The sequence below is a fragment of the Pseudophryne corroboree genome, chromosome 4 (assembly GCF_028390025.1).
Source record: "Pseudophryne corroboree isolate aPseCor3 chromosome 4, aPseCor3.hap2, whole genome shotgun sequence".
NCBI classification, from domain to species: Eukaryota; Metazoa; Chordata; class Amphibia; order Anura; family Myobatrachidae; genus Pseudophryne; species Pseudophryne corroboree.
The window spans coordinates 54,752,716-54,778,166 of NC_086447.1; the positions used below are offsets into that span (position 1 = coordinate 54,752,716).

The 25,451-nt window shown below is 49.0% G+C and overlaps 1 protein-coding gene and 1 long non-coding RNA gene across 2 annotated transcripts in view; one reads left to right on the plus strand and one right to left on the minus strand.

Moving 5' to 3' along the window:
• The window catches only part of NCOA1 (nuclear receptor coactivator 1), a 492,550-nt gene that overhangs the window by 201,224 nt on the left and 265,875 nt on the right, over positions 1 to 25,451 (plus strand). The gene's annotated exons all lie outside the window — the stretch shown is intronic.
• LOC134908859 (uncharacterized) overlaps positions 18,337 to 25,451 on the minus strand; it is a 36,651-nt gene continuing 29,536 nt past the window's right edge. Inside the window, exon 2 of the long non-coding RNA XR_010175811.1 lies at positions 18,337 to 20,218. This is a non-coding gene — a long non-coding RNA (uncharacterized LOC134908859). The remainder of the gene's footprint in view (positions 20,219 to 25,451) is intronic.

Here is a 25,451-nt window from a genome sequence, read left to right on the forward strand (position 1 = left end):
ATAGAAAAACAGCCTTGCCGCACACAGTAATGTTCTGTTGACAAAGTAAGTTACATCAAGTATAAACCGACCAGTAATATCTGCGCGCAGCTTGCAGGTGAGAAGAAGTATAATATTCCCTGGTTTCTTCTGCCACACATCATATCTCACGTCATTAGGGATTTGTGCATGGTGAATTTAGGATACAGATTACTTAGAACGTTCAACAAAATAATAGGTCCCCCTATATTACAGCCAATACCAGGCAGAGGCGTCACTGTCACAGGTGACACCCGGAGTGGGGGGGAGGGGAGGTGGCGACAAAGAAGGGGGCCTCTGTTTGGTCGCACCGGGTGTCCCGGGGGTTGCGGGCTGCACCCAGGGACCAGTGTGTGTGCGGTGCTGGCTCCTGCACAGTGACAGAAGCTTGGTGTGGCACATAATGTCACAGTGCAGCACCGGGCTCCTGTCATTGAAGAGGAGCTGGCATTTTGGTGTCACCCCTCGGTGGGTGACACCCGGGTGTGGGCCCGTACCCCGTTGTGACGCCACTGGTACCAGGCATAGGCAAAGTGAGCTGTTGCCTAGAGTGGTCCTGGCAGGGATATCCGGTCTCTAGGTTGGCCACACTTAGGTCGATAATGTCTAGGTCGACCACTATTGGTCGACAGTAACTAGGTCGACAGGGACAAAAGCCATTAATATTTTTTTACTTTCTCCTTGACGCAAGGACAGAGAGCCTAGCTCCGCCCCCAACATGACATGCGAGTTCTGCCACATCTTTGATTGGCCTGCAGCCCGGTGACTAATAAAGCAGGGATGACCATTAAACATCCTAGTGATATTTGGTGGACCCCTTCATTCTAAGTACAACATTCGTTACCTCTAATACCAAGAAATAAAGACACGGAGACTTGAATTTGGCAGAAAAATTGCTAGCTATTTATTTGACCCTAACCAGTAGCAAACCTGTAATAGGAAATTTTATTAGGATGCCGATCCAGCCGGCATATGGTGGCGGCAAAAAGAACGGCTCTATTAACCTAAATAAACCTTAAAATACAAAAAATTCGAAACCATCCTAATTTTACTACAACTATCACAAACCGGCAATAGGTGACAACTCAACCCCCACAGTGACTACCCACCGCTCCTGGGTGCCCTGCCGCTGCCTTCCCGGACGGGTGGTCAAGCGGCCAATAAGTCGATGGAGGTGAGTGCACCTAAACCACACCAAACTGTAAAACACTACAGCTTACCATACAAATACAAAACTGCCGTTCTTTTCCGCCAATAAATAGCCAACGATAAAACCAGCCAACAATTCAACGCCAAGGCACTCCATGCCAGAACCTCTACCAACAGGGCGGGAGGGCGGGAAGGCAATTCACCAACAAGAGAGAACAAAATGGCCTATCCTTCCCTATATATACACTAACCCTCCCCCTTTTCCAAGGGCTGTACTTTCCTTCCAGCTAGATCCACCCCTCACAAGATGTTTAACTCATTCCTTTCCTATGCAGTCAATTCTCTCTCCTAAACATCCTAGTGATATTTGGTGGACCCCTTCATTCTAAGTACAACATTCGTTACCTCTAATACCAAGAAATAAAGACACGGAGACTTGAATTTGGCAGAAAAATTGCTAGCTATTTATTTGACCCTAACCAGTAGCAAACCTGTAATAGGAAATTTTATTAGGATGCCGATCCAGCCGGCATATGGTGGCGGCAAAAAGAACGGCTCTATTAACCTAAATAAACCTTAAAATACTAAAAATTCGAAACCATCCTAATTTTACTACAACTATCACAAACCGGCAATAGGTGACAACTCAACCCCCACAGTGACTACCCACCGCTCCTGGGTGCCCTGCCGCTGCCTTCCCGGACGGGTGGTCAAGCGGCCAATAAGTCGATGGAGGTGAGTGCACCTAAACCACACCAAACTGTAAAACACTACAGCTTACCATACAAATACAAAACTGCCGTTCTTTTCCGCCAACAGCGAAAGACTCATCCCCAAAGTCTTCGCACCGCCACCATAACCTACCCTAACTCCTGCAAAACGAAACCCAGATCCTCCAGGAAAAACATCATCCCCTCAGTGGATGGATGTACACCATCAGGCCGAAAAAGGTGACTGTCTCTGAACCGAATCCTAGGGTGGCGAACCACTCGGCCTCCGTGGGGCAACACCCACTTCGCCACCGCCCCCTTCACCTTCTGCCTGGCCTCCTCAATTTCGCGACCGTCCGCCACACCTTGCCAACTCAACCTTGGCACCATCAAGGATAACACCAATACACAATTGGTCCATGCTGCGGCCAACTTGCCAGATCCTGTATCATGGCCCACCGCATCTCCAAAGAAGTCCTCTTCCCCAGGTCGGTGCCACCTAAATGGACAACCAACACCCTAGGGCTCCATGCTTGCTGGCCTGACTCACTAGTCTACTTCTCAACTCCGTCCACATCATCCTTTGCCAACCAAGCCAACGAACTCCTCGAGCCATAGGAAACATCTGTGCCCCCTACGAGGCCAAAACTGGGCGGCCCAATAACATAAGAGTGGCCAACCCCCCAAATAGGCAAGACATCTTCCAACCAACCTGAAGAGGAGGAAAAGGGGGTAAAAGTGGTTACTAATCATCTATACCATTTTTTAATTTACTGCATTAACCTGAAGGATCTGCCAAAAAGAAAAATTTTGTTTCCGTATATTGCAGCAGTATCGGCCTAGCCGATCTGCACGAGCTTCCAGCCAATTTGAAGCAGAACATGAACACACAAATGGGAAAGATGAAAACAAAATTAAGAAAATAAACAAAAAAGGGGGGGGGGGTAAAAAAGGGGTAAAACGTAATAACTCAGCTGGAGGTGAAAGCGTAAAGACCTGCTGAGGGACTCTGATTAGAACAGATTAGCCGAATTGTGGATTAGAATTCAGTCCGTCAAGTCAGGCAAAAAATCGCAAAATAACTCCAGACCCCCGCTGCCGGCTCATGCCCGCAACGGCGAGTAGCTAATCCCTGAGTAGGATAAAAACGGGAAGACAAACAAAAACGCACAACACCATAACGTACTGAACTGTAACAATCATGATTAACAACAGCAAGTGCACAAAACGCCCGCGCAAGCCAACATCCCATGCAACGGGGCGAATAAACCGTCTGTAACTTGACGACTTCCATCGCCTGGATCTCAGCCATGGAAAATCCCGCCGCCGCAGCCGACGTCGCAGCCCCTATGCGGAAGGAATGCGTTCCGAACGCAGAGGGTGGAAGGCCCAAGCTCACAAGACAGCGACCCATCATCCTCCGAAATTGATATTTCGTCACCGGCAGCCCATCATAATGCAGCAGCCCCGACCGTCGGGCCGCACTGCCACATACTGCACAGCCAACCTTACTGGGCAAATGCTCTCATCAAGAGCCGGAAACCAAGGTGACCCATCTACCTCTCCCCACTTGGTCCGTCTTAGAGCGACGCAATCTGCCAAGCAAGGACCTCTCACCCACCACCACGTCCCCGACAAGCATGCGCGAATCTGCTCGCTTAGAAGGCGCTACCAATACCGAAACCCTAAAGGCCCCGTGTTAAGCCATTGAGAACGCCAAACTGAAACAACAGCGACTCAAATATGGACGACGCGACACCTCCAACCGCCCTGATGACAGCCGGCAACAAGGCCGCATCATGGGCCGCCTCCTGTCAGGTGGTGGCGGCGCGACTCGCGCCCATCCTTTCATCGCCGTCAGCAGAATCCCACTCTTAGTCACGTCGGGGACGCCCTGTATTTTGCTGAAAACGAAATCCCAGCCAAGTATCGGGATACCACCGCTCTGGACCTACCCGAAACAATACAGCTGCCAAATAAAAGAAAGCATCATCCGATGTCCGCTCTTACCTTGTGAATTTCATCCTTGAACTAAACTCCTCCCATTCGCTCCAAGCTTGTAAGCCTTAAGCGTGGTTGGCGCGACTGACCGCAACGCTAGACCCTGCAGTCCGGCCTGATCACCTGCCAAACATAACTGGGACAATGAAAAAAAAACAATGCTCGTCGGCCTCGGGTGCCAACAAACAAAACCTTTCCCACTGCCCTCGTGACAACGCATCAGCAATTCCGTTCACCAGCCCCGGCACACGCGTTCCGATGTAGGCATGTCAACAGCAACTGCCCCAGCACCCGCAGAACCACCAGCGACTTCGCCCTCTGGTTATTTACCGCATGCACCACGCCCAGATTGTCACATCTAAACAAGATGCTGCGATGAGCCAGGCGATCGCCCCAGACCTCCAGCGCCACCATAATGGGGAAAAGCTCAAGAAGCAAAAGGTCCTTAGTTAAAACTTTCGCAACGCATTCCGCCGGCCACGAGGCCGCGCACCAAGAACCCTCCAGATAGCAACCGAATCCAGCGGCCCCCGCTGCATCGGTGAACAGCTGCAACCTAGCGCTGTCCGCCGTTGGGGCCTGCCCTATACACACCCCGTTGAAGTCCTACAGGAACGAGGCCCCTACGGCCAATCCCTCTTAATCTCTGAGGACAAACGCACTAAATGGTGTGGTCTGGCACACCCCGCAGTCGCCCTTTCTAGCTTCCGGCAGAAACCCCGCCCATCGGGATTACCCGACAAGCAAAGTTCAACCTGCCCAGCAAGGATTGCCCCTGCCGCAGTTTTACCTCGTGCAACCCCTCGAACCGGCAAATGGCGTCGCGGAGCTTGACCACTTTGTCTCTAGGCAGACGGCACGATCCCGCCACCATGTAATCTCGATCCCCAAAATTGACAAACAGGAGACCGGCCCCTCTGTTTTATCTTCGGCCACGAGAACTCCGAAGTGACAAAACAGAGCTCGGATGCTGAAAAGCAAGTCGCCGCATCGCGGTGAGTTAGCTGGTCCCGTACACAGGAAGTCATCGAGGTAATAGCGCGACCCCATGATCTCCCGACGAAGACTCCACGCACAATGCAGAAATGTGCTAAATCGTTCGAAACATGAGCATGAAACGGAACACCCCATCGGCAAGCATTTGTCGATGAAATATTCCGTTCCAATCCGGAAACCCATAAAACGAAATGAGTCCGGATGTAGCGGCAGCAACCGAAAAGCGGACTCAACGTAAACCTTAGCCATGAAGGCCCCAGCACCGTAGCTGCGGGCCAGCTCCCACGCCTCGTCAAACGATTGATACCCCACCGAGCAATGAGCCGGTGGTATCGCGTCGTTGACCGACGCCCCCGACGGGTAAGAAAATTGCTGGATAAGCCTAAAAGCGCCTGGAGTCTTCTTGGGAACCACACCCACTGGGGAGATGACTAAGCCTTCCACCGGGATTGATGGAAACGGCCCCTCCATCCTGCCCAGCCTGACCTCCTTGTCTACCTTCTCCCGCAGTACCAAAGGCAAGGCCCTCGCCGTAACCTCGCTCGCAACAGGCAAGCGAAAACCAAAACACAAACCTGAAAACAAAAATATCGCGTCGACCCTATTTGGATACCCATACAACCCCCTGCCCATTGTATCCAAATTAATCGGCGTTGGCGCTCTGCGGAGCGCTCCCGCTCTCGGCCGTTTGGGTAAGTTTGCTTACCCGGGTACCTTGACGACTACCTTTGAAGCAGGAGGAGGCCGGGCGGGAACCGCCACATAGCAGGCATGAGTGTCGAATCCGACACTGCTTGCCAAAGGAACATGTCGCGTTGTTAACGCAAAGCATTTTCCCTTTGTGGCGTCCTGTCCACCTGCACGGACGGCCGACCTACCTGGCTTTGCCGATCCGCCGTCCGCGCCGGGCCCCTGTGCGGACGACCCTGCGCGGAGCCCGTCCGCCCCCGCGTTCCGGGGCTCCTTGCCCTGTTGCGAGGCCCGAGTGACCTTGAGCCAGACTTCCACGTCCTTAAAACCCAAAGTCCATCACCTGTAATCCGTCCTGCTTCTCCCGGAACTCCTAATCATATCTACGCCATTCAGTGCCCGACGACGTGCGTTGCATATCATGAACGAGATGCAGATACCGAATAATCTTCATGCGCTCGTCCGGCCTATCTTCTAGGTAACAAGCCGCGAAGACCCAAAACCAGCCAGCCAGTTATCGAAGGTACGGAAGGCCTCGGCCCCGATGCCCTTCTTTGCTGCCGCCGCTTTAACGTCCTTCTTCGCATCTTTTGTCAAGACGACACATCGACCTAGCCCCCCTGCGAATCTTTCTGCAGCATCTGTCCCATAGCCCCCGCATAACGGCAGTGTATTGGCAGCGAACTACACCGGCGGGAAGGTCGCGTCGCATCTTGGCCCTGCGAGCGTCCTTGCTAAGCCGCCTTCACCTCTTCCGCCTCGCCTGCCGCCCCGCCGCCCTCTTGTCGAATTTCGTTGCGCCTTTCTTCGCCCTAGTCGTGCTACTGACTTCGGACGCTTGCAACGGCAGGGGGGAAGAAGAGGAGGAAGAGGAAGAAGAAGAGGAGCTGCGGGAAATCGATCGCGTGCAAGAGCCCGACCCCAACTGCTCCGTCTCACCTGATGCCGTTGACTGCTCAGATCCGGAATCCTCCGGCATGACAGAACCGACATCCTCATCTTCCGACTCCGTCATCTCCGCGCTCACCTGAAGGAGAAAAAAGGGGAAGAGGGCCCAAACAGCAGTCGCGGCACGCGCCTCGCACCCCGGGGGGCAGGCGTTCCCTCCAAAAGCTCCCACTCGCCCCGCCGGGGCTGCTGATGGAGTTGCGTCGCTGCCACTCCTAGCTCGCGGCAGGCGCGAGCAACCCGCTGGGCTGCAGACATTGCGCGCGAACTGGAACCGCCCGCCGACGGCGGCGCACCGGAACCGCTTGCCAACTCTGGGGCCGCGCCAGTGGCCCCAGCCATGACACAACCGCTGCCAGGGCCGACGCCAGCGTACCGGGAGGGTCAGTACCAACCCAGGACGTGGCGCTGACCCCCGCGGGTTCCCGGGCCGTGTTTTATTATACAACTCTTTTGTAATGGGTTAGGATCTGTTCCAAGTCTTAAAATCCTAATGCGTATTAACATATAAAATAATATATAATACAGTAACTAATGCAGCTATGAACATGTATAATAATATGCACACGCCACACACATGTATATAAATGTACTGTTAGTGGGGAACCGCCTGCGCCCCTGAGGTGCCGTGGCCCGGTCCCCCGCCCGGAACCTCCGGCACCTGCAGCCTGGCCTGTGCCATGCCCTTGGTAATTCCCTGGGGGCACCCACCCCCCGCCAGGCTGGAGCTACCTTCGCCTGCCGGGTGGCCCCCGTGTCGGGAGATATCCATTATACCCAGCTTATACCTGGTTGATCGCTGCCCCTCCTCCTCCCCCCCCCGACCCTCGCCGGGTTCCGGCTGAAGGGGAGAGGGATGGGGAGACGAGGAGGCCTGCGGCGCCGCTGCGCGCACTCGTGCGCGAGCGGGGCTGCCTAAGGCGAGCGTGGGCACGCGCGCACGACGTGCGCGCGTCCCACTGCCTCCCGCCCGCGATCCTCCGGCAGGGACCTCCGAACTTCCGCCGGGCGAGGCCCCGCGACCGGCCTCGCTCGGCTAAACAAAGTCTCCCGCCCGGCTCCCCCCCCCTGCCTGGCACCACCACTCGGCCTAGCAAGGGGGACGTAGTCGGAGCCGAATGCGGCTCCACGGAAAGGCGCGTGGCGCGCATGCGCGCCCCTGTGGGCACTGGCCACCAATGTCTCCTCCGCAGTATTCGGAGGTGAGGGCTGCTGCTCTATCACCTCCGGGCGACCCGGCGAAGCCCCCGGCCCACCCCGCCGCCCGCGCCCAGACGGCAATGCTGCCTTGGCCTCAAGCGGCGAGGCCGACCCGGGCCGCCGTCCCGCTTGCCTTCCCGCACCTGTGGAGGTCCCAGGGGACGGACCCCGTCCCCCAGGCCAGCTACCCCGTCCTCAAGCCCAGCCCCACCGCCGGACATGCGGAATCGGGCTGGGGTCCCAGCTGACCTACGAGGACGGGAAGACATTACTAAAGTAGTATAGCCGGCCCCTCTTAAGTAAGTGCTGCTCTATAATAACACCTTGGGGAATATTCTGCACTGCAGACTCACCCCTCCGCCTGCAGCACAAGGCAATTCACCAACAAGAGAGAACAAAATGGCCTATCCTTCCCTATATATACACTAACCCTCCCCCTTTTCCAAGGGCTGTACTTTCCTTCCAGCTAGATCCACCCCTCACAAGATGTTTAACTCATTCCTTTCCTATGCAGTCAATTCTCTCTCCTGTTGGGAGAAACCATCAATGGTTCCCTTGTTCGTGGTTTCATAACATCAGGGTTAGCTGCCAATGGTACCATCGATGGTGCCCAGCGATGTTTAACTCATTGATGGCCACCCCTAGTAGGTGAAGTGTTGGTGGAACGAAGGTGAGCAAACAGAACAATGAGAGGGATCATTACCATGCGCAGTTATCATCTTCCCATCACTGAAATCCTCTCTCACCTCCGAGATATGCTCTTCTTTCAGAAAGTGGTGATAATAACTATGACATATGGCACCAATGTACTCCAAAAACACTATGGGGGGTATGCAATTAGCTCTGATCATTTTGGAGCTAATGAATTCGGGTATGGGTCATTGGGCCGACCACACTTAGCTCGACAGTCATTAGGTCAACCACTGTTGGTCGACATGCAGTAGGTCGACAGGGTTTCTAGCTCGACATGGTCCATGGGTCAGCATGACAAAAGGTCGACATGAGATTTTTTAAAATTTTTGGTGTCGTTTTCTTCGTACCATGATCGGGAACCCCATTTAGTGCACTGTGTCCCCTCGCATGGCTGTGCGAGGATACGGTCGACCTAATGACCGTATGCCATGAATTTGCCCCACTGAGTATTCAATTGTGGGCCATTTTCGTCTGTTTTGAAGGCATTTTCGCCAATGCCTTTTCATCTTTTTTTTCTGCGAAAAGGCACTGGCTAAAAATGCCTCAAAATCGGAAAAAAATGACCCGCGTTTTCCACAGCAAACATGTGGATTCACCGATCCACGTGTGTTCTTCCGCCGCATTTTTCACCTAAGTGAAAATCCGGCCCTGCTATTGCACAGGGTGAATCCCCATTCGCCCCCAAAAATAGCGAAAAGCTCTGTTGTTTTTTCACCTAGGCGAAAAAAACTGAGCTAATTGCATACCCCCCTATGGCTTCCGTTCCATTGGTGGCTTTGTGCAGGTGGTGCCTGCGAAGTGCCGTTGGGGCACCTGAAATGTCTCCTTCAATTGCCCCAAAATTGCGCCAAAGTCACACATTGTTGTCCCCAGGGGCTGCCAAGGAAAATGTGCAATTTGGGACTACCGTATGTACAGTGCATTGCTTGTACCATATCTAACTGAATTTACAGCTATGAATTGTACGCTAATTAAATACATTACACAGTTTCGCAATATAAAAGTATTTTTGTAATGCAAACACTGAAACAAATATTTTTTGAAGCCGGTCGGTTTCCTTTAGCTGTGCGCGTGATCTATAGTTAGTAGTTACATAAACATTTAGGAAGTCCCTTCTGCAAGTTGCTTCTCTGTTGTGTGTTTGGGGCTGATAGAAGCCCCTGTCACGCTCCCACCTCTGTCCTGTGATTGGGGGCTGCAGACACACCCCTGCTAAACGCTGAATAGTCTCCGCATTCCTCTCTTATTTACAGTAACTCTGGGTAACTCGCCGCCCTGTGAACACGTTTCCAGTCCCCGGGAGAATTTCACCATGATTTCTTTCATTTCATTTATTTTCAAAAATAAAATGTACAGTAGTTCCCAGAGCTAGGATGTGGCCTGTACAGAGTCAGGTAATGTACAGTAAACACGGCTTTGTTTCGGCTTGACGCCGGCTGGGAAACTATGAGATAACAGGGGTAGACTCGGTCATTGCAATCTGTTTATAAATATAAAGGAGAGTTATGGCTGTACGATGTCTGCATGCGTATAAAGGGGGGTACATGTGAATATAAGGGGCGGGTTTACTGGATCCAGCTTTGCAGGACCGCACGTCATGAGGAAACAGCAGCTCAGCAATTTACTAAAGGCCGAACCCAGGAAATATCAGAGTTATCTCCTGCGTTCTGCTAAGTGATGAGGCATGCGGCAGTCCCCATTTATTTCAGTGCGGCCTGCAGTCGTTTCCAGTTTATCGAGCTCCGTGAGGCAATTATTTCCTAAACTCAATCTGATAAGCTAACACCATGTAGGAGTTTGCCCGCAGGAACCAACGCCACCTTTAGAAGGAGGACCGGGGTTGCGATGACAGATCACAGCGGAACCTTCCGCCCTCTCTGCACTGCATGCTCTGCTGCCATGTGCCTGCGTGACTAAAATCTACAAAGTGTCATATTCAGTTCAGTTCTAATCAAGGCAAAAACCTGAAAAATGTATTTTGTTAGCACTGAAATTCTCTGTTTATTTGCTTGTACTAACATGCGGGCCCAGCGTAGATCTGAGCCTCTGCCAAGTGAGGAGTCCACCGTGAAACTACCAGGTACCTATGGAATTAATATGGAGCATGCCAGCACAGCGACCCATCCATATGCACACAGCAGGTTTCAACAGTAAAAATTGCAGGCATGCATGTGTACTAAAGGCCAGATTCATCTTCCTAAGGAACTGCACAGCTGCAATGAAGCGGTGTTGCAATTCTGTGTCATTAACATTCTAATGCCGCATGAGGCGTCTGTAGGAGGTAGACGCCTCCTGTTAGCATTGGCACGGGTCTGAGGCTGCGTACTCAGACCATCGACCGTGTTACGCACCGGCCCACCTAGGGGTAAATTTACAAAGATAGGAGTTCTATTTAAGATATGATGTTGCCCATAGCAACCAATTAGATTCTACTTCTCATTTATCCAGCACCTTTTAGAAGATGATACATGGAATCTGATTGGTTGCCATGGGCAACATCCCATCTCAAACAGAACTCCCATCTTAGTAAATTTATACCCTAGAGTGGGGAAGTTGCCCATGGCAACCAATCAGTTGCTACCTATCATTTTACAGAATGTCCTTGATAAATGCTACCTCATAGCTGACTGGTTGCTATGGGCAACTTCTCCACTGCTGCTTGATACATCACCCCCAACCTATGGAACAATGAGCCTAGTTAAAATTTCACAATAAAATACTGATTTCCAGTACCACGGAAAAAGTGGTGGCTTCTGGCCACTTACTGGGATCTGTGGTACTCTACTGAGTATAATTATGCGATGCCCACGATCCACTAATAGCCACACCAACATATTGGCTCGTGGCCATGTCTCCTATAATTGGGAATCGCATTCATCGTCATGGTAACCGAGCAAAACAATTGTACAAAACTACACAACTGCAAAAGTGCACATCAGCCAATCAGATACTGGCTTTCACGCTGCAGGGTGCAGGAGATGGGAGACTTCTCGTCAGGGTAACAAATAGCCCACTGGGTCATATGTACTAAGCCTTGTTTGGAGAGAGATAAAGTGGACGGAGATAAAGTACAAGCCATCCAGCCCCTAACTGCCATTTTTCAAACACAGCCTGCAACATGGCATACATATATATATATATATATATATATATATATACACACACGCACACACACACACACTGTACAGTATAATGAACAGTTGCAGCTGTTTTATAACCGAGTTACTGCTGCAGAACTTCCTCGCTTCTCTTAAGCTGTACAGCTCCCAAGAACAATTGTGTTATTTCCTCCATCCAGGTAATGAGCACGGCGTCTGTAACCCGGTTATATAAGCGCACTTAACCTCATTAAGAGTGTGGAGCAGCTGTCAATGGTGGGAGGCGAAGTGTCTTATAACACAGCAGCAGTAATATTCCTCTCTTGCACGCAGGGATCTCTTCCACCTATTGTTTTCCCTTTTTATGTGGCAGCGTCTTGTAGATTATAATGATCATTATATTTATTTTATTTAAATGGCGCCACCAGGATTCTGCAGCGCCGTACCTAAGGAATCGAACATACACCAATATTCCACGCTGTATATTAGACATTTACAAAAGTAGAAGTGAACATAATTAGGACGCCCAGGCAGCAGGATCAGAGGCGAGAGGGGGGGGAGATGGGGTACCCCATAATTGAAGGGTATTGGTAGCATGAGACACAAAAGTCAAATGACCTTCGCAGAGGTCCAGTAAAAGAGCGCATGGGACAACAATAGGAAGCAAATGCTAAAACTTATTAGGACCAACAAAAGATCACTAGAACATAGGGGGTCATTCCGAGTTGTTCGCTCGGTAAATTTCATCGCATCGCAGCGATTTTCCGCTTAGTGCGCATGCGCAATGTTCGCACTGCGACTGCGCCAAGTAAATTTGCTATGAAGTTAGGTATTTTACTCACGGCTTTTTCTTCGTTCAGGCGATCGTAATGTGATTGACAGGAAGTGGGTGTTTCTGGGCGGAAACTGGCCGTTTTATGGGCGTGTGGGAAAAAACGCTACAGTTTCTGGGAAAAACGTGGGAGTGGCTGAAGAAACGGAGGAGTGTCTGGGCGAACGCTGGGTGTGTTTGTGACGTCAAACCAGGAACGACTAGCACTGAACTGATCGCAGATGCCGAGTAAGTCTCGAGCTACTCAGAAACTGCACAGAGATGTCTTTTCGCAATATTGCGAATCTTTCGATCGCAATTTTACTATGCTAAGATTCACTCCCAGTAGGCGTAGGCTTAGCGTGTGCAAAGCTGCTAAAAACGGCTTGCGAGCGAAAAACTCGGAATGACCCCCATAAGTAGATAGTTTCACATTCATATTTGTGATGTAAAGGAGAGTAAAGTGCAAAGAAGAAATAATAAGGAATCTGAAAAGAGAAAGGAAAGCAGAAGGAGTGGGGAGGCTGCCAATGAAGAAAGAGAAAGAAGAGAAGGGAAGAGAAGAGGAGGAGGAATGACTCAGCTGGATGCCTCCACACTGTTGTCAGGCCGGGCACAGGAGTAACCCGACTAAAGGCCTAATTCAGACCTGAACGTAGCTCTGCAAAATTTTGCAGGGCTACGATCAGGCACACTGACATGCGGGGGGAGGCCCAGCACAGGGCTAGTCCACCCCAAATGTAAGGCCCGCAGAAGTACAAAAGCATCGCACAGCGGCAATGTTTTTGCACTTCAGGAGTAGCTCCCGGCCAGCAAGCAGAAAAGCTCCTGGTCAGCGCAGTTTCTGCTTGCTGGCCGGGAGCTACTCGTCGCTGCCCGGGTCGCAGCGGCTGCGTGTGATGTCACTCAGCCACTGCGGCCCGGCCACGCCTGCGTTGGCTGGACCGCACCCACAAAACGGCATCCAAACGCCGCCGTGCCGCCGCCTTCTGCTCCGGGCGACCGCCTCTGCCTGTCAATCAGGCAGAGGCGATCGCTAGGCAACGACAGCCGTCGGCTGTCAGCCATGCGCTGGCGCACCGCGGTGCCGGTGCATGCGCACTTCTGACCTGATCGCTGCACTGCGATGAACGGCAGCATGCGATCAGGTCAGAATGACCCCCTATGCCCAGCATTAGAGAGGGACAAACGTAAGACAGTAACAACTAAATGCCGGGAGGACATGAAAATGGGAAATCCGTGGCTCTCTGATAAAGCTTTTGGAAGAGTCTCGTAGAATACTAGTCATGTTTTCCATAGGATGACTATGCCAAGCTATAGCTAGGATCTCCCCCGCGGAGGGGACCGCCAGTAGACGTATAGCTGATAGGGCCAAACGCCAGAACAGTTTGAATTGATGACGAGTGGCGCCTGGAACACACTTTGGCAGAGGGAAATATTTGGGAGAGAAAGGTAATGAAAGGCCTAGTATGGAGTTAGCGGGGGTACTGATCAACCTCCCAAGCCAAAGGGTCATTTTATTCTTAAATAAAATCTGTAATAAAGATAATATTGCTTCCTGTGTGAATGCCAGTCAGTTACCGTGCAGCTTTGCAGGACTTTGGGGCAGATGTATTAACCTGGAGAAGGCATAAGGAAGTGATAAACCAGTGATATAAGCAAGGTGATAAAGGCACCAGCCAATCAGATCCAAACTGTTAATTTACATATTGGAGCTGATTGGCTGGTGCCTTTATCACCTTGCACATATCACTGGTTTATCACTTCCTTATGCCTTCTTCAGGTTAATACATCTGCCCCAGTGTTCCCAATGTGGCCTTCACTGTGGTTCTAAGGAGGTAACAATCTGTAGGGACTATTTATCAAACGGCAAAGAGCCCTATTACCGATGGGACTATGGCCCTCATTCCGAGTCGTTCGCTCGGTATTTTTCATCGCATCGCAGTGAAATTCCGCTTAGTGCGCATGCGCAATATTCGCACTGCGACTGCGCCAAGTATCTTTGCTATGAAGAAAGTATTTTTACTCACGGCTTTCTCATCGCTCCGGCGAACGTAATGTGATTGACAGGAAATGGGTGTTACTGGGCGGAAACACGGCGTTTCAGGGGCGTGTGGCTGAAAACGCTACCGTTTCCGGAAAAAACGCAGGAGTGGCCGGGGAAACGGTGGGAGTGCCTGGGCGAACGCTGGGTGTGTTTGTGACGTCAACCAGGAACGACAAGCACTGAAATGATCGCACAGGCAGAGTAAGTCTGAAGCTACTCTAAAACTGCTACGAGGTTTGTGATCGCAATATTGCGAATACATCGGTCGCACTTTTAAGAAGCTAAGATACACTCCCAGTAGGCGTTGGCTTAGCGTGTGTAACTCTGCTACATTCGCCTTGCGAGCGATCAACTCGGAATGAGGGCCTATATAAAATTGGGTTACTGCCAGTCTAATGAAATATGGTGGTGGGACTTGTGCCATCGCAGTACCTGCCCTGTTATCACCATCTCTGGTTAGCCGTGATCATAGTATTAAAAAATGGTCCTGTATTTCTAGTAATTCTATGCACAGAATGTTACCCATGTGTGTTCACAATTATAGCAAGCACAGTGACAGGTGCCCACGCTGATATTGGCTCTACGGCAATTCACGTCTGTACACATTTGCCTACGCAGCTGCGATTTTTCAGGCTTGGACTTGTTATTTATCGCAAGTGAAGCAGCCGCCCAGATATGAATACAGACGCCCACACCGGAGCTAGCACAAAGTCCTCCGCAGCTGCGCACACACAGACGCGGAAACCAGGAACATCGACTCTTCGAGTGAGTCTATAGCCACGCAGACTGGTCGCAACAAAGCGACGCTGGCATTGTTTCTCTCCGTACATGATTGTAGCTGCGTGTAGATACACTTCCCGTAAAAAGCCATGACACGCCTACATCGTTGCCGCCACTCCCTGTTACCTCCCCCAAAACGATCCCTTCCGGTCAATCACTCTGCATTTAAATTCTCACTGCGAGTGGCATTGTAAAGGCTCCATGGAACACACACAGTGCGATCACAGTGTGACGATAATCGATCAGTGAACATCGGCATTGCATACAAACCTGAATTAGGCCCTGTGACTACATCTCACTGCACCAGGCGATCAAATGACTTGTTTGATCCCACTGGACCTGGGCCAATACGGGTCTCCCTCTCACCGGCAGTAGCGGCCTATTACTGACTCCACCTACTCTGAGTAACTAGCTAAGTGGGTAACTACAGTTGACACTGGGAAACAATCATTTCCACTCAGGCTCCAACCATCAGCACCTGGAAACCACCTGCTCCTCAGTATGTATTCATTTTGACAAGGATTTTTAATTCAGTTTTTTTTACTTAGAATTGTAGTTAGTTTAAGTCACATTTTAGTCCATTTTTATTGCTTTGTTTTAGCCAAGATTTAGTCTGTGGATCTCAGTTTTCATTTTAGTCTAATTGTAGTTAATGTTTTAGTCATAACCTTTGCAGTTCAATGATACTGTAATGGATTTTGCTGAATAACATTTCTCTAAAATTCCCTTGAGAAGTTTGCATACCTTTAACTGTATGTGTTTAGTAATCTAGGCTCAGCAGGGTGAGAATGTGTTACATACTAAGTCTGATTTACCATAGTGCTCCCATATATCATTAGTAATCTAGACTCAGTAGGCTGAGAATGTGTTACATACTGAGTCTGATTTACCGTAGTGCTCCCATATATCATTAGTAATCTAGGCTCAGTAGACTGAGAATGTGTTACATACTGAGTCTGATTTACCATAGTGCTCCAATATATCATTAGTAATCTAGGCTCAGTAGGCTGAGAATGTGTTACATACTGAGTCTGATTTACCATAATGCTCCCATATATCATTAGTAATCTACAGTAGGCTGAGAATGTGTTACATACTGAGTCTGATTTACCATAGTGCTCCCATATATCATTAGTAATCTACAGTAGGCTGAGAATGTGTTACATACTGAGCAGTGACGGAACTAGCGAGCGGTGGGCCCATGTGTGACAAAATGCTCCCCCCCCCCCCCATCATCCCATCCAAGTCCACCCCCTCACCCCTGGAGAGGGGGACCTGCTCAGGGCCAGGGAAATGGATACCTAGCAACAGTGTCGTAATTAGACATTTTAGCGCTCTGTGCAAGAAACGGCATCGGAGCCCCCCCACTCCATGTAAAACAGGGGCAGTGCATGCCGTAGGCGCGCAAAAAAAAAATAGGGGCGTGGCTTCGTGAGGAAAGGGTGTGGCCACGAAACAATACCAATTCATATAACGGTGCACAGTAGTCTCCATTATTCAAATTATGCCGCACAGTAGCACCACTACACCAGGTAGAGCCCCTTTTACACCTTATGGCGGACAGCGTCAACCTTTTACACATTACGGCAGACAGCGTCAACCTTTTACACATTACGGCAGACAGCGTCCCATTTTTACACATTACGGCAGACAGCGTCCCCTTTTTTACACATTACGGCAGACAGCGTCCCCTTTTTACACATTACGGCAGGCAGCGTCCAATTTTAACACATTACGGCAGACAGCGTCCCCTTTTTACACATTACAGCAGACAGCGTCCCCTTTTTACACATTACGGCAGACAGCGTCCCCTTTTTTACACATTACTGCATATAGCGTCCCATTTTTACACATTACGGCAGGCAGCGTCCCCTTTTTTTAACATTACGGCAGACAGCGTCCCCTTTTTTACACATTACGACAGACAGCGTCCCCTTTTTTACACATTACGGCAAACAGAATAGATGCTAGATAGATATAAAGAAAGAAAGAATAGATTATACCTACTGTCTCCGCTGGCTCAGGCTCCTCGGTGCAGCTTCTGGTAGATCCCAGGCAGGGGAGAAGAAGGAGGAGGGAGGGGTACTCGGGAGCCACAGCAGCGCATTGTAATTGGTGGAGGCGCTGATGCTGCTGTCCCTCTCCTTCACCATAGGCTGCCCTCCGCCGCTGTGAATGCTGGGAAGCGCATCCCAGCATTCACAGCGGCGGAGGGCAGCCTATGGTGAAGGAGAGGGCCAGCAGCAGCAGCAGCGCCTCCACCAATTACACAGCGCTGCTGCAGCTCCCTCCTCCACCTCCCTCCTCCTTCACATCCCCCCGCCCGTAATCGGTGCGCTCCTCGCGGCGGCGGCACACAGCGGCAGCCAGGCGGCATGTAATGAGTCAGTGTGACTCATTACATGCCGCTCTGGCTTTGGGCCCCTGGACAGTGGCGGGCCCCAGTGCAAGGCACTGCCTGCACTGGTGGTAGTTCCGCCACTGATACTGAGTCTGATTTACTGTAGTGCTCCCATATATCATTAGTAATCTAGGCTCAGTAGGTTGAGAATGTGTTACATACTGAGTCTGACTTACGGTAGTGCTCTCATATATGATTACTGTAGTTCTCATATATGATTAGTAATCTAGGCTCTGTAGGATGAGAATGTGTTACATACTGAGTCTGACTTACCATAGTGCTCCCATAAGTCATATACAAATGAATGTGCAAAATATTTTAGAATAAACAATTGCAATACACAATTCTATTTCCTTCACAGCAGGTCATTTTTTTTTTTTTGCAAATCTCTTGAATACATGATTGTTCTATAAAAATGTCAAACCCTACTTCCAGTGTTAATTTTGACAAGGATTCTAAATTTAGTTTAGTTTTAGTCACTTTTTGGCTTTGTTTTAGTTAAGATCTCAGTTTTTGGATCTCAGTTTTCATTTTTGTCTAATTGAAATAAACTTTAGTTGACTAATACTTTTAGCTAAAACTAACACTGCTCCTGAGTATGTGTGGACATGCTGCTGCTGCAACACCTCCTAGTTAGGGTCTGCTAATCCCCTCTGGTCCCTCACCATGGACCAGTTCTCTGCAGGGTAGTTGGCAGAGGGCTGAACTGGGAGACACTGGGCTCACTACAGGACAGCCGGGGAATGGAATGGTGTTTGTCGCTATTATGTTGGGTGCAGGATACAGATGCAGTCTTAAAGGCAAGATGTTTATTGCTCAAAACATTTTAAAAATACTTAAGGGCCCATTTATGAGGATGCGGATGACAGGTGAAAAAATCGTCCAAACTCGCAATGCAATAATTGAGTACAGATGTATCAGTTATCGCATGCAGGGACAGAGCTTGTGAGAAAGCTCTATCCCTGCGAATGCCTCCGCAGCATTATTGGGCAAAACATAACCCGATATCCTGTTGCGCATGCGCCACTATCCATTGCTACCGCCGTTGCTGGGTACTCCTCCCGTCACAACTACCCCCACACCAAGACCCCCCCATCAGTAATTATACTTACCCATCCAGGAGCAGGTGACTGCAGTTTCCAGGAGGCTGCACGGTGCCGGATCCTGCTGCTGAGCTGAGACCCCCTGTGCTGTAAAGTGAGCTGCTGTGTTGCAGCATCACTTTACTGCACAGCGGTAACAGCAGCAGGAGGTCCTGGTGCTCGGCAGCGCTTACTGAAGCACTGATGACCGGCTCCTGGACGGGTAAGTAGCAATTATTTTTTTTTACTTTTTTTTTATTTTTTTTTAAGGTGATCAGCTTGTCTGTCCATCGGACACACATAGCTGATCGCACTGCCAGCCTCCCGCACAGATGCAGTGCCAAAATAAAAAATACAAAAGAAAAAAATATGTACTTGCATCACATGGTGCAATTAGTTCTCAACAATTTCTTAAAGTACTTTCCGGGATAATGTTTTATCTGCAGCAATGTGATAGTGGGAGGATTTAGGATACAATCAGCCAATCAGATGCGACAGGCACTCATAATCATAATTTTATCACTTGCACCAGAGGCTGAGCAGCCACTACGGTCCCATCTCCTGACAGGTACATATGCACCTGTGTCCCTGCCTTCGTAGGCCGCATTTGTGCCAACACACCCATGTTATACTTTGGCCAGGCTCCCTCCTTCCCATGAGCCCCTTCTTCAGTTGTAAGGAGCTGCAAGCGCTGGATATCCGCAAATGTAGGTGGTCCTTTATATAGAACTAAAATGCGCATTATACATTACGCACAGTTCCCACCACAAAAAAAAAACGCCCTATTTCACAGACAGACATATTCCGACTCAGAAGAGGACAGACAATTCCTTCCAACTCAGAAGAGGACAGACAGTTCCTTCCAACTCAGAAGAGGACAGACAATTCCTTCCAACTCAGAAGAGGACAGACAGTTCCTTCCAACTCAGAAGAGGACAGACAGTTCCTTCCAACTCAGAAGAGGACAGACAATTCCTTCCAACTCAGAAGAGGACAGACAGTTCCTTCCAACTCAGAAGAGGACAGACAGTTCCTTCCAACTCAGAAGAGGACAGACAGTTCCTTCCAACTCAGAAGAGGACAGACAGTTCCTTCCAACTCAGAAGAGGACAGACAGTTCCTTCCAACTCAGAAGAGGACAGACAGTTCCTTCCAACTCAGAAGAGGACAGACAGTTCCTTCCAACTCAGAAGAGGATGGACATATGCAAAGTGCGTAAACTCGCTTCTGGGCGGTGTGCAGTAACTCATCTTTCGCATCCATGCTGAAAGTTCCGTCTGACTCAGAACCAGGCCTTGTATATACAAAATATATTTAGTACTGTAAAATGTATCATAGAAAAAGGGGCTGCCCGCCTTCAGATAATATTTTATTTCTCTAAGCTTGTATATGGCCTTGTGCAGCTTTCACTATTTCCTACAGTATATCCATCTTTTGGGCACTCATCAGCCAGACATGTATATCATCGGTCTCCGCTGTTTGTCTTTCGTTTCTCCTGGATACAACACGCTCGTCTGCTCTGGATATAATTGTGTCATCCAGCGAATAAAGCTTGTGCGTTAATGTAAACAGCGCTCAGCCAGCCTGTATAAGTCTGAAATAAGGAAAGAGATTAAACAGTGATTACAGGGGAAGTGACACCAGTTGGGGTCAGTTCTGCAAACGCGTTTCTTGCTGAGTGGCTGTTGATACTGCAGGATATGGCTATTACTAAGCAATTCATACAATGCATACATATAACAGAGGTAAAGGCCAGTCTGCTGCGTCACATGCATTTGCTACAGTGGGAGGGTATTGATGCAAGTCAGTGACTTTAGATGTGTGAGGAACATTTGCGGAAATTTAGCAGTGTGCGCCGAGCAACTAGTTTATAGCTTTCAGAGTACACTGAGACATTTACAGAGCAGACCGTCCCCGTCTACAACAAATTCTCTAGGATTATATAGCACAGCATAATTTGGCAGATACTTTATACCAAGATAATAGCTCGACTGTAACTCAGCCATCGTAAGGTGACACCGCAGTGACACTAGCAGTATGCATGTCACATGATGAATGCCAGAAATATGTCAGCAATTGGGCTTCAATGTCGTGTCATCCCCTGAAGCTGCTATTTTTGACGTTTGATCAATCACTAAAAATAAATACGGTTTCGATGTGGTGTCTCTATTTGAACGTGTTTTTACTTTGTCTACTGTACTGATAAATAAAGAGAATAAAAATAAATGAATAAGTACGGCTTCGAAGTGATTGCTGGAAGCACCCAGTCGTCGCAGGTATAAAAATAGTTTTTGCAGGATCGCTGACTGGAGGAAAAATCCTTTCCCCTCTCCCATCAATGTGGGCACGGCGCTTAGACTATGGTCAGTCCTCCTGAAACTTTAAATAAGACTTTTGCCTGAAATTATGTACTTAGAACCCAGAAACACACTGCCAGCAAAAACAAACAAAAAAACAGCCTCATCACAATGCAAAGGCACCTTTGGATCTCCCATGTGCCTTGATTTAGGGTGTTATGGAGAAAGTCAGTTTAATGTTGGGAGGAGGAAAGTGCTCCCAGCAAAGTACAGAGGGGGCTTCACAGAGCATTGTATAAATGAGGCTTCAGTTCACAGAGGCATTTAGAGGACACAGGGGGTAATTCAGACCTGACCGTAGATGTGTGAAAAAATGCACTTCTCGATCAAATTCTTAGACATGCAGAAGGACGCCCAGCACAGGACAAGTCGCATGCCGGATCCAGCCCCCCATCGCACGGTGCGAAGCTTTAGCATGTTTCGAATAGAGCCTACTCAGCCTAGCTGCAAATGCAGGCGACTACCCTCCATGTTTTGGGTCGCAGCGGCTGTGTGTGACTTCACGCAGCCGCCGTGGCCCGCCCCACAAACAGTCCGAACACACCTGTGTTGTCCACACCGCGCACCCCCATACCGGTATATACATGTATGCTTTATACACAGGTGCTGCGGTATATACATGTTAACTTCATACACAGGTGCAGCAGTATATACATGTGGGGATTATAAACAGGTGCAATGGTATATACATGTGGGCATTATACACAGGTGCAGCAATATATACATGTGGGCATTATACACAGGAGCAGCGGTATATACATGTGGGCATTATACACAGGTGCAGCGGTATATACATGTGGGCATTATACACAGGTGCAGCAGTGTATACATGTAGGCATTATACACAGGTGCAGCAGTATATACATGTAGGCATTATACACAGGGGCTGGAAATAGGAAAAACGTAGGGGGCTCTCCTCCCTACCTTTTTCCTATTTCCAGCAGTATATACTGCCTCACCTGCCATAGACTTTTTACTCCAGAGTTTTGACTATATATATAAAATTAGAATAATACAATACAATCTATTCTTTGTATTTTTCCTACTTATTTTAAAAGGCAAAAGACACAGGTCTCGTACGAGTGATCCACGTCATGGATCGCACCACGCAACGTTATGCTTAATCTGCGCCTTTAGACCTATTCCTTTGCGGCAAATTGACTATTCCTAAATTCCATTACACTATAAGCAAATTGGTATTATGCTACCATGCGAATAAGGCACAACGTTCAGGAACAGCTAGGAAGATCCAGGAACCGCTTCCCACGTCGCCGGGCATCTTGTGTCATATGGTGCAAAGCGGATACAATCGGAGTATAACGACAAAGCCTTGCACCAGACCTGGGGAAGATCGGACCCCGTCCTATGATGAATGGATCTTGTTATTTGTTTGATGCTGTTTGTGGTTGGGTCATTAGGTTCATGCTGACGTCCGCAGAGCTGGGGTCATTTCTCCTTTGGGGATGAGGTTAGTGTTGCCAGCACTGGGAAGTGGTGTAACAATAAATAAATCGTCATGAGATTACAGGGCCCATGAGAGCGGACAGGAGAACATCCAGCAACAGGAGGCTTCCAGAAACGTCGTACATTGGGGGTCATTCCGAGTTGATAGCTCGCTAGCTAGTTTTAGCAGCCGTGCAAACGCTATGCCGCCGCCCACTGGGGAGTGTATTTTAGCTCAGCAGAAGTGTGAACGCATGTGCAGCCGAGCTCTGCAAAACCAGTTTGTGCAGTTTCTGAGTAGCTCTGAACCTACTCAGCGCTTGCAATCACTTCAGCCTGTTCGTGTCTGGATTTGACGTCATACACCCGCCCAGCGATCGCCCAGCCACGCCTGCGTTTTTTCAGACATGCCTGCGTTTTAGCGAGCACTCTCTGAAAACGGTCAGATGACACCCAGAAACGCCCCCTTCCTGTCAATCTTCTTGCGGCCGTCAGTGCGAAGAAAAACTTCGCTAGAGCCTGTGCACAACCACAACGGGCTTTGTACCCGTACGACGCGCGTGCGCATTGCGGCCCATACGCATGCACAGAAATGCAGCTTTTTCACCTGATCGCTGCGCAAATCGGCAGCGAGCGATCAACTCGGAATGACCCCCATTGTGCACTCTAATTCCAATCACTAATCATGACACTGTAAGTCCGGAACAGGAACAAGGATGTAAAGAAAAAAGAATTCTCGCTGTAAGACGCCCCTGAAATCTAGGATGAAAAAATAAAATAGAAAATCCCTTGTTGCCGGAAGGGGATGTAGTGACATTGCCGGCATTGGGGATCCCAGCGGTCAGGTTACCGATGCTGGAATCCCGACCACTGACAATGTCACCAGTCGGAATCCCGGCTAACGGGCTATTCCCACTTGTGGGGGTCCACGACACCCGCCCACCTGCCCGCATACTAGCGGCCGGCGTTGGTTTGCTGACCTTTGGGATCAAGGCCGCCGGCATCCCATACTCAACACGCCGGAATATAGCAAAAATACTATTTCCAGGGAAGCTGAGCGTTACTGGCACAGGGCAGCAAGGGTTAATTTAGCGCTTTGCCCAGCTACTCTACCTTTATGGCTCGCCGGCATTGTGCGCCGAAATAAATCTTTGGTACCGCTAATAATAAAAAAATAAAAATAAAAAATGAGACAATTAAAAAAAAATATTGAAAACCTTTAAACATTGCAGACATAATTCATAAACATTTTTGTTACATTATTTATATCTGCTGTCACCATCCCGGCAGTGACAGAACTGGTATTGCCACAGTACGTCTGTATACTGTATTGCCTGTGACGTCTGGTGAATGCTTTGCTGGGTAACATTTTATAAAGCCGTTTTGCAGGGAAGGAAATCTCCCATTTATGCTGGCGGTAAGATTTTATGCCCTTCAATAACTGAGCTCCATAGGCCTACAGCGGTAAAGACTCATCGATTCAGTCCCAGCCTATCCCCACACCATCCTATAGGGGCATATTCAGTTGAACGCATTCATATATATTTTTTTTTCCGCGGCACGCAAAAATGTCAGGCAACCGCAGGGTTTTTGGTATTTAATTACACGCAAGAATTTTAGCGGCGTTAATTTCTTTGGGAAAAGTTGTTATTTGAAGGTCAACATGTCAGAACTTGGTTCAGAAACCCTGTGACACCTCCTCCCATCTAATGACTAATTTTCAATTAGCTTAATTGGGCCAATTACATGTCATTATTGGGGACGGGATGAAATTCTGCACAGCGTAGAATAGTGGGTTATAAGATGGGGGGCTGGTATATGGGGGTGTCATATGGATGGGACAGGTAATTTAAACATTGCACGTGGGAATTCCTGTGCAGGTGTTTTGTTGTTGTTTTTACTTTTTAAATGGCCCCAAATTACCCCAAAACTGACTTTTTCATTGTTTTATAAACCCAAATTTAACCACAGTTTTTATTTAAATGAAAATTATAGCAGTTTTTATATATTTTTTTGTAACTTTAAAATGCAATAATCTGCCATTTGAAACTTTTTAAAAGTTCAAAATATTTTACTTTGGGGCAGTAATAGACATTTAGGGGGAGTAAAACCCCCCGATGTTTCTTCGGGTAATGTGGTCAGGCTATTTAATTAGCTCGGCTGGAAATGAGTGCAGTTACACCCGTAAACACACAGGTTCAGTGAAACCTGTGTGTTTTCGGGTGAAATAGCCCCGTTTTCGGATGAAAACGGGACCGTTATCGGGCGGCAGGTGAAGCAAAATCCCGATAAGCCGCGGCACGCGCCGGCTTATTGGGGCGACACTTTATGCCCGCAATCGTTGCTGGCAAATTGAATATCCCCCTTATACTGTTACCCAATATTTATTTTTATTTTATTGGGGTACAGGCTGATTTCCACATTTTTATTTAAAAAAAAACAAATCCCGTAGGTTTTTGCTGGAAAAATGTTTGCAACGGATTTCTTTCCATAGCATGGTAACTGAAAAATGGGCGCAACAGCAGTGTCAATTTTTGTAACTCTTAATTGGATATGCCCCATGGAACGCCAGGGAGCCTGCAGGTGATTCCACGTTACAGTGTACTGCGTGCTCCCTCCGTGTACCACACAGCCTGGGAATCCCTCTCTCGCACATTAAGCCCCATCTGTGCTCTCCCTTCCCCCTGTCTCCCAGACCAGCCGCTGAACCCGCCTGGATCACCGCTAACTGGAGGTTACTGGTGGGCTACGCTTCTGCATAGACCATTCTTTGTCCAGCTCCAGAACACCAATGAGTAGATGCCTGCAATTAGAAGATAAGCACAGCCCATAGAGGAAAGTCAGCCTTTTAATTGGATAAGTGGGATTTTTATAGATAAAATTACACTTTTTTTTGTCTTCTATACTGTACCGCAAATCCTTCTTTTCCAAAATATGTTAGCGGGCACCAGGGGGTTAATTTCCCCCTCCCACGGCACAAGACAGCACCCCCAAAAGTGACATGAACTCTTCTTACCCCCCATTCCT